Source organism: Chiloscyllium punctatum, chromosome 43 (genome assembly GCF_047496795.1).
Source record: "Chiloscyllium punctatum isolate Juve2018m chromosome 43, sChiPun1.3, whole genome shotgun sequence".
Taxonomy (NCBI): Eukaryota; Metazoa; Chordata; class Chondrichthyes; order Orectolobiformes; family Hemiscylliidae; genus Chiloscyllium; species Chiloscyllium punctatum.
This window is the reverse complement of record NC_092781.1, coordinates 8,699,167-8,707,647: the sequence shown is the minus strand read 5'-3', so window position 1 is coordinate 8,707,647 and position 8,481 is coordinate 8,699,167.

The window sequence follows — 8,481 nt, the reverse complement described above, 5'->3', positions numbered from 1 at the left end:
GTTCCTGGATACAATTTCAGTGGAAAAAACTCTATTTAATATAATGTCAAGAATACTTCTCAAAGTGCAGTCTGCTGATTCTTGAACAACTGACTTATACAAGAATACGCAACACGCTCAGAGACTCTCGCCAACCTGCCATGCACTAAAGAATCACGAACATGATGCATAGAATACTCTATCACATTCGCATCATGGTAGCTCACAATACTACCACCACACTGAAACAGCTCTTGATGAATTTTAAGGACCCCGTACCAACAACCAGTCGAAACACTGTCATATACAAAATATCCTGCCAGGACTGCAACAAACAGTACATTGGACAAACGGGCCGGAAACTAGCTAACAGGATACATGAGCACCAACTAGGCACCAAAATTCATGACCAACTATCAATGGTACACAAAGACGAAGAGGGCCTCCAGTTGGCAGGGAACAATACATCCATCCTGGCATGAATTAAAGAAAGACAGGCACAGAAATTCCTGGAGGCCTGACATTCACACGGAAACTCCATTAACAAAGACATTGATTAGGACATCATTTACAAACTTCTCAGAAACAGAACGGGATATGATATCACCAACCACAACAAACTGAGACAGATAAATAGGAACTCCACATTGGAGGCTCATTGATAATGTTACCTAGCATGGTAAAGAAACGTCTGACAACTCACTTACCAGCTCAGATCGCAAACGTACACCTGCAGATGACTGAAAGCCAACTTTTTTCCACGTTGCAGTGGGGGCTCAACATTTCTGCATTGATCCGCAATTTCCTTTAAATCCAGAGACACTTCCCACCCCCTACCTATAATCTCCGCTAGCAGCTGCGTCCCTCCTTATTTTTAAATTCCTCCCGCCCTGAACCTCCATGATATCTCTGCCACTTCCTGGATTCATGACACCTCTCCCTCTCTCTGCAACTTTGTTCAGCATCTACATGCATGGATAGTTGTTTAACCCTGTCCAGCCCCTCATAGTCTTCTATAACATGATCCCTGCTCTGAAGAACACAGCCCGAGCTTATTTGGCCTCCTTCTTCACAGATAAATTGATTCACCCCAATGAAACTTCCATTAGAACTGCTTTGCCTTCCCTCCAACGCAATTACATCCTTCCTATGATGTAGTAATCAGGGCATTTCCCCTGTGGTTCGAAAAGAATTCAATGATTTGGGTCAGAGTCCCTGAAATTCCCTACATCGTCTGCCTGGTTAAAATCCCCCTGGACCTCAGGAATTGTCGACTTCAACCTCAACAAATCTGCATTGCTCGCTCGCATCGTAGAAAAATTTGCTCAAGCGAGGCTGAAAATTAGTTTCTATTTCGATGTTTAGCATTTTTTCTTTCGAAATGCTGTTCCCATCTTAACTGAAGTGGAGTAAGTTGTGCTCCCTGAACCCTGTTTTTTTAAATTAAAATTTGTCAGATCAACACGTTCTAACATTGTTTCAGAATAAGTAAAAGCAAGCGTTCTTAATAAAACGCTGATAACATTGAAAAATGTCTTCATTATTTTACACAAACTCACACGTAAATCATTCTTTTATCTTTGTGCAGAGTACCTTCCGTTGGGTGGGAAAACAATTGACTCTGCTCATCCATAGCTCCTTCAAGTTTCTGACTGAACAAATACACTAACCATCTCGATCTGAATTAAACTGCACTGTCTCACAATTGTTCATGTTGAATTCAATTTCGTCTGGTTGACACATCTCACTTAATCTTTCTGCATTCCGATTTTCAAGAAACCAAATAGAGCCAAATTAATTGTACACTGAACGATTTGTAAGAAATGTCAAACCGTTATTTTGAAGTTTTACCAGAAATATCATGTTGGATTCCAAATCAAGAGCCAGTCATATAATTGGCTCATATTCTGAAACTTAAAAACTATTATTGTCATGGACCTGGATGAAATCCTACCATGAGGAATGACAGAACTTCAATTTAATAAATGTATGGAATTCTAACTGGAATATTGATCATTAAACCATTGTACAAAATCATTCAAATCAATCTGGCTCACTAATGTCATTTAAGGACAGAGAACTGCTGCATTTAACTGGTCTGGGTTACATGTGACTCCACAACCACAGCTATTGATGTGGTTGTTGGAAGCCAGCCATGGAAGCTCCAGCACATCACCTTAGTAGTTGCTAAAGATTGCATCGAGGCCTAAATATCTTCAATGAATGTTCTCGCCTCAATCATAATATCAGGATGTATATTAATCATTGCACGATGTTCAGCAGCATTATTAACTCCTGAGGTGCTGATGTATGTCATGTCCAATACAGCAACATCTCAGAAGATTCAGTCCTTGGCTGTCAAGTGGTAAGAAATACGTTTCACATAAATGCAAAGCAATTACCTTCTCTCTCTCTCTCTCTCTATCGATATCTATCGATCTTGCTATCTATCTTCCTCTCGATGGTAGAACAGCTCTCTGGGACCAGGGTAATTCCTTTCCTGTCTCTCGGTCAAAATTGGTTAATTTCGAAAGGATGAAGCAAAAATGACGGGTGTTGCTGAAAACGGAGTTTCTGAGTTAAAGGGAGACGTTGAGGAAGCAGCGGCTCTTTTCCCAGGAGGGCTGGAGGCGAAGTGATGACTTATAGAGTTTTATAAAATTTAGAAGGCCACAGAAAAAATGAAAAACGAAGGTCTTTTTATCAGACAGGGAGAGGCGAATTCCAACTTTAGAGCACAGTTTGAAGGTGACCTGAGGGTCAACTTTTTCACACAGAGATTATTGCGTATCTGGAATGAGATGCCCGAATAAATGACAGAGCCAGTTACACTGACAACATTTAGAAGGTATTTGGACAGATATGTGAGTGGAAAATGTTTACAGGGTGACTAGAATTCCTAGAGTCGATAAAGCGGCCTTTTGACCCAACAAGTTCACACCATCCCTCCGAACAGGAACCCACCCAGACCCATTTCACCAAGCCCATTCCTTGACATCAAACCTGAGTAATGCACCTCACCTCACTCATCCATGAGCACTATCGACAATCTAGTATGATCAATTCACCTCACCTGCACATCTTTGGAATGTGGGAGAAAGCCACTGCACCAGAAAGGAATCCTCACAAGCACGCTGAGAATTCCACACAGATCATGACCCCATGCTACAATCAAACCTGGGTCCGTGAAGTCATGAGGCAGCAGTGCTAACCACTGAGCCAAAGTACTGCCCATGGAAAACAAAACTTTTCACGATACCGATATACATATGACAATAATCAATCAAATTGAAACATTTGGTTATTAACTTCGGGGCAGCACGGCAATTGGTTTGTTAGCAATGCTGCCTCAGAGCGCAACCGAGATGAGTTGGATTCCAGCCTCAGGTGACTGTCCTTATCGAGTTTGGACATTCTCCTCGTGTGTGACTGGGTTTCTACCAATTGCCTCAGTTTTATCCCACAACCCAGTTAGGTGAATTATCAATGTTAAATTGCCCATTGTGGTTATGGATGTGTGGATCATGTGTAAATATATGATGAACGGGTTGGGAAATGGGTTTGATTGGGTTACTTTTCAGACTGTTTGTATGGACTTTGGGCTGAAGGGCCTGCTTCCACACCAGAGGGACTGTATGATTCTCGGGACTTGATCCCTTTTGCTAAGTGTGGATGTACGTATTTCTGCTTAGTTGGTGGAATGATGTCCTGTGTTACATCAACATTGACTTCTTGAATATTTATGGAGCTGTCTCCTGCTGTTATTCATCCCCATTCACAGCTACCCTCGGCCGTACTGTACAACCTCGACGTGATCGGCTATTTGTGTGACCCCTTAGCTGCATCAATCATAAGCTGCTTTCACTGTTTGTCCTTCAATTACTCCTTTGTATGATATCACTTTATTGACTGACTCAACCTTTACTGTGGTAATGGCCTTTTGACCTACATGTAAACGTATGCATTCACAGCAGTCTCCGGTCTCATTGCGCGCTGTTTCAAGGCGCTGATTTTCAGCCACCACTATATTGTTCCCCTGACAAGATCCAGGGATCCTCCATCTGTGTAATTTTCCTAATAATAGCCTGACCCACCACCTCTGTACTATTCCCTTGACAACAGATTTTGTTCTCAGACATGCTGTGGTCTATAGCAAGATCATGTGACCACACATTCACTTTTTAACGTCGAAACGGAATGTGAGTGAGGATTTGGGGAAAAGAGGGGAAGGGAGTATAAGAAGTAGTTAAATACTGCAAAAGGGGGAGAGAGTGTGTGTGAGAGAGAGAGAGACTGAAGGAAAATGCGGAGGCAGGGACAATGGAAAAGAGAGAGAAAGTAAGAGCAGGGGTGAGATAGAGGAACATTCCGAATGTGGGCTGTAGATGTGGATCGAGCAGTAAAACGGGCGAGAGATGAATTCTGTCAATGTTGTGTTGGGTTTGGATGACCCAGAGGTGAGACCCAACACCTGAGCTTGTTCCCGCTCCCAAACTATTCCTTGACTGCGAGCTATTTGGGCTGAGTCTGTCTCTTTTCAGCTCAGCCTATTGAACATGAACATCAAGAACAATATAGTTCTTGGAACTTTTTTATGGAAAATGTTATTATTTACAAGTTGGAATCATAGATTCCGTCGGTAGCATGCTGAGTTTTCTTAGTGGACCCTCAGCTGAGAACAACATTGAAATATGTCCCTGCAACTCTCTTTGGGAACACTCTGAACAAATCAGCAATAGCATCAGTCTGTTAGCATAGAGTCAGACTGCTTTATTGCTGAAGGATTGAACTGGAATGAGACAATCTTGGATGGGTTGATTAATGATTGAATTTGATTAATTAATGAATTTATGGAAAAGGATATTTCAGCAGATTCTTCAGCTGCTGATTAAAGTTATTCTCGGTCACATTGGCATTTGAACAGGAATTGAGGAGCTGCTGCATGATGAATCCCAGTTTCTGCACAAAACAATCTGGAAACACGAGATTTTTCCCCAAATCATCCATGTAGAATACAGCATTAGCGTTGGCCATGGCAAGATGAAATTGTTCGAAATCTTAAACAGCAAAATTTTGGATTGTTTTTGATTCCTCATTTCTGTATCACACTGAACGTCCCCAATCGTGTGAGCACGGCGTGCTTTGCTGGCTCTGCCGGTCACTACAATTTGCTGACAGAGAAACTATTGAGCAGCAGAAACAGGATAAATGGGAGGGTCGGGTGTGGAATGTGTTGGAGGAACTGGATTGTGGCCCAGACATGGCAATAATGAACATCGCATGTGCAGAACAAAACCAGAGGATGTTCTCCAGCCAATGCCAAGGTTTGAGCATAAGGTGACAGAAAAAAAAGTTTAAACAGCCCAGCGCAGTCATTGTTCCCAGAACCAGAGCCGACATATTCTCACTGCAGCTTCAGTTTTCGTCTTCCAGTCACAAATGGCTGCAAATTGGTTAAAGGTGAACCAGACAGAACAGGCAGTAGCTGCACACTGCAGGGCGGAGTAAATATTACGGGGATGTCTCATAGAAAATAAAACTGTCCTTTTCATAATGGGAATATGTATCAATGTTACATCGGGATAACGACCAGCAGATCCACGCCAGATAATGACAAAACTATGGTGACAATCCACAATCTGCATAAAACAGGGTGAAAAGCGTCACTACATTAACTCTGAGGAGGGAAAACGAACGATTTCTACATCAGCCTGGAGTGAATGTTACCAGTTTGATTGGGGATCCAGTAAGATTTTCAAAATCGCCACTATACTTGGACATTTATTGAAATATTTGAAGCTCAGATAAAAAATGTGAAGCTCTAAATTACTTACAAAAATGGTATGTAAAACAAAAGAAGCTATCCCTCTCCAAACACCCAAACACATGTTCATAAGAACAGATTGTTTATATGACTTTCATAAACTCTCAATCAGCTGGAGAACATACAACAGTCACTTCTTTATAGTTACCTAATAAAGAGTATGAAAAGGTTGTCATTCTGAAGGATTCTCTCCCAGTTCTTTCAAAACACAGGGGCGTTGGAAATTGCTGTCTTTCCGTCTAATTTGTGGTAGGTTTTCTGTTATTAAAAAAAACTGTGGGAACTTCGAAAACGTACCACCCTTTGACTGCTTGAGAGAAACAGTCAGTATCAACTTCTCTTTGGAATGGGATCTCTTCTCTCCGGATGTAATCATTTGTTCAACTAAACAACATCCAGCCATTCATAAATAATGTTGATTATAGAGTATACCAGCGAATGCCCGTTGCAAAATGTTCCAGGAAATGCCGGTTATTGAATGCTCCATGGAATGTCAGTTAAGAATGTCCCGGAAAATATTGGTAATGGAATGTCGTGGAAGCATGAAGATCCATGTCCATGTTGAATGCGGAGGAACCTCAATTATACAAAAGACAATGGCAGGGATATATTGTTTAAGTATCGAATATTAAAATAATCAAATGCCTGATTGCACAGTTTTGACAAGCATCCAGACCCTGCGATCTTGTTTGGATAATCTGAGATTTGGATAATCGAGGTTCCTCTGTACACAATTAAGGCTGGCAATTACAGCATGGAATTGGGCGAGGTTTAGTGAGATGCACCTCGCCTCAAGGTGTAAATCTCACATCTAACTTGACTCAACTGGCACTTTACATACTGAAATAATAAGATGAAGTCAATTTATTGATCATTTGATTTCAGATCCTCTTTCACAATTCGGTCACACACTCGACCACCCACCCCCCACCCCCAATCAATTGCTCCATCACAACCAAGTCGTTTTTTTTACCTGCATTTCCTATGGCCAATTTAACATGTCTGCGTAACTTTGAACTGTTGGACGAAATCTAAGCAGAGGTGTGAAGAATGCATCAACTCCACAAGGTTTCCCCAGGTTGGAATCAGACTCCACTCTTTGGCCTATTGAGGGTGCAGTGCTAACTGTGGAGCCAGTGTGCCACTCAAGGTTCAAAGGAGAGGTGTTGAAAAACCTTTCAGCCAGGTGATGGTGAATCCAGAATTCACTGCCTCTCATGATGAAAGGCAGAAGTGCTCATATGATTTAAGAAGTAATTAGGTGTGCACTTGTGATACCAAGGCTTGCAAAGCCAGGGCCAATTGCTTCAATTTGGGATTAGGGTAATTAGCAGGTTGTTTGGAATGGGAAGGGTGCAGTAGCCCAAAGGGTCTTTCTCTTTGTTGTAGATCCTCATGTTTTATAACGTTTCACTTGCTTAACTACCTGCTCAAGGATGACACGCAAATTCCTGTCCCACTCAAACTCATTCCATCGCCGTCACCCTGAACCCTTCACACTCACTTTGTCACTGTGACCCTTGCCCCCTCACATCCACTCCATCACCTTCACGTGGAGTCCACAGACTCACTCTCTCAGGTTCTCCCTGATCCTCTCACACTCTCTCCATCTTCGTCACCCTTATCATTGCACACTCAGTCTTTCACCATCACTCTGACCAACTCACACACACTCTGTCGACATGACCCTTACACGATCCCAATCACTGCTTCACCATCACCCTGACACCCTCACAATGAGTCCATCATCGTGTCCGTGATCCCCTCACAATTAGTCCTACACCATCAGTCTAATTCCTTCACAATCACTCTCCTAAGGTCATTCTGCATACCTCATATTCTCTCCACACTCTCGCTACGTCCGCGTTAACGTGTCCACCTCACACTCCCTCTGTCACCGTAAACCTGACCCTTTCATAATTCTGAAAATGTGTTGCTGGAAAAGCGCAGCAGGTCAGGCAGCGTCCAAGGAACTGGAGAATCGACGTTTTGTGCATAAGCCCTTCTTCAGGAATGCCCGAAAAGTCGATTCTCCTGTTCCTTGGATGCTGCCTGACTTGCTGCGCTTTTCCAGCAACACATTTTCTGCTCTGATCTCCAGCATCTGCAGTCCTCACTTTCTCCTTTCACAATTCCGTCAATTACCCCCCCAACTGACTCCATCACCATTACCCAAATCCGCTCACACTCACTCTGTCACCATCATCCTGATCCCATCAGACTCAATCAATTACAATCATCCTGATCTACTCACTCACTTCTTCCCTGTCACCATCTCTCCTTCACACACACTCCATCACCCTCAATCTGACTCCCTCACACTCACTCCGTCGCTGTCACCCATAATCCTTCAAACTCACTTTCACCCTGATTACCTGACACTCACTCCGTCACCATCTCCCCTACCCCCCACTCTCACTGCCCTACTCTCATCCTCACTCCCCTCACACTCACTCAATCACGCACTGCCTGATCCCTTCACACTCAATCTGTCACCGTTTCTCTAACGCCCTTACACTTTCTCGGTCACCATCATTCTCCGCCCGCATTCACTCCACTACTGTCTTCCTCACCGCCTCATACTCTCTCCATCACCCTGCCCCCTGACGCTCACTCCTTAGAACATAGAACAGAAGAATACAGCGCAGTACAGGCCCTTCGGCCCTCGATGTTGCGCC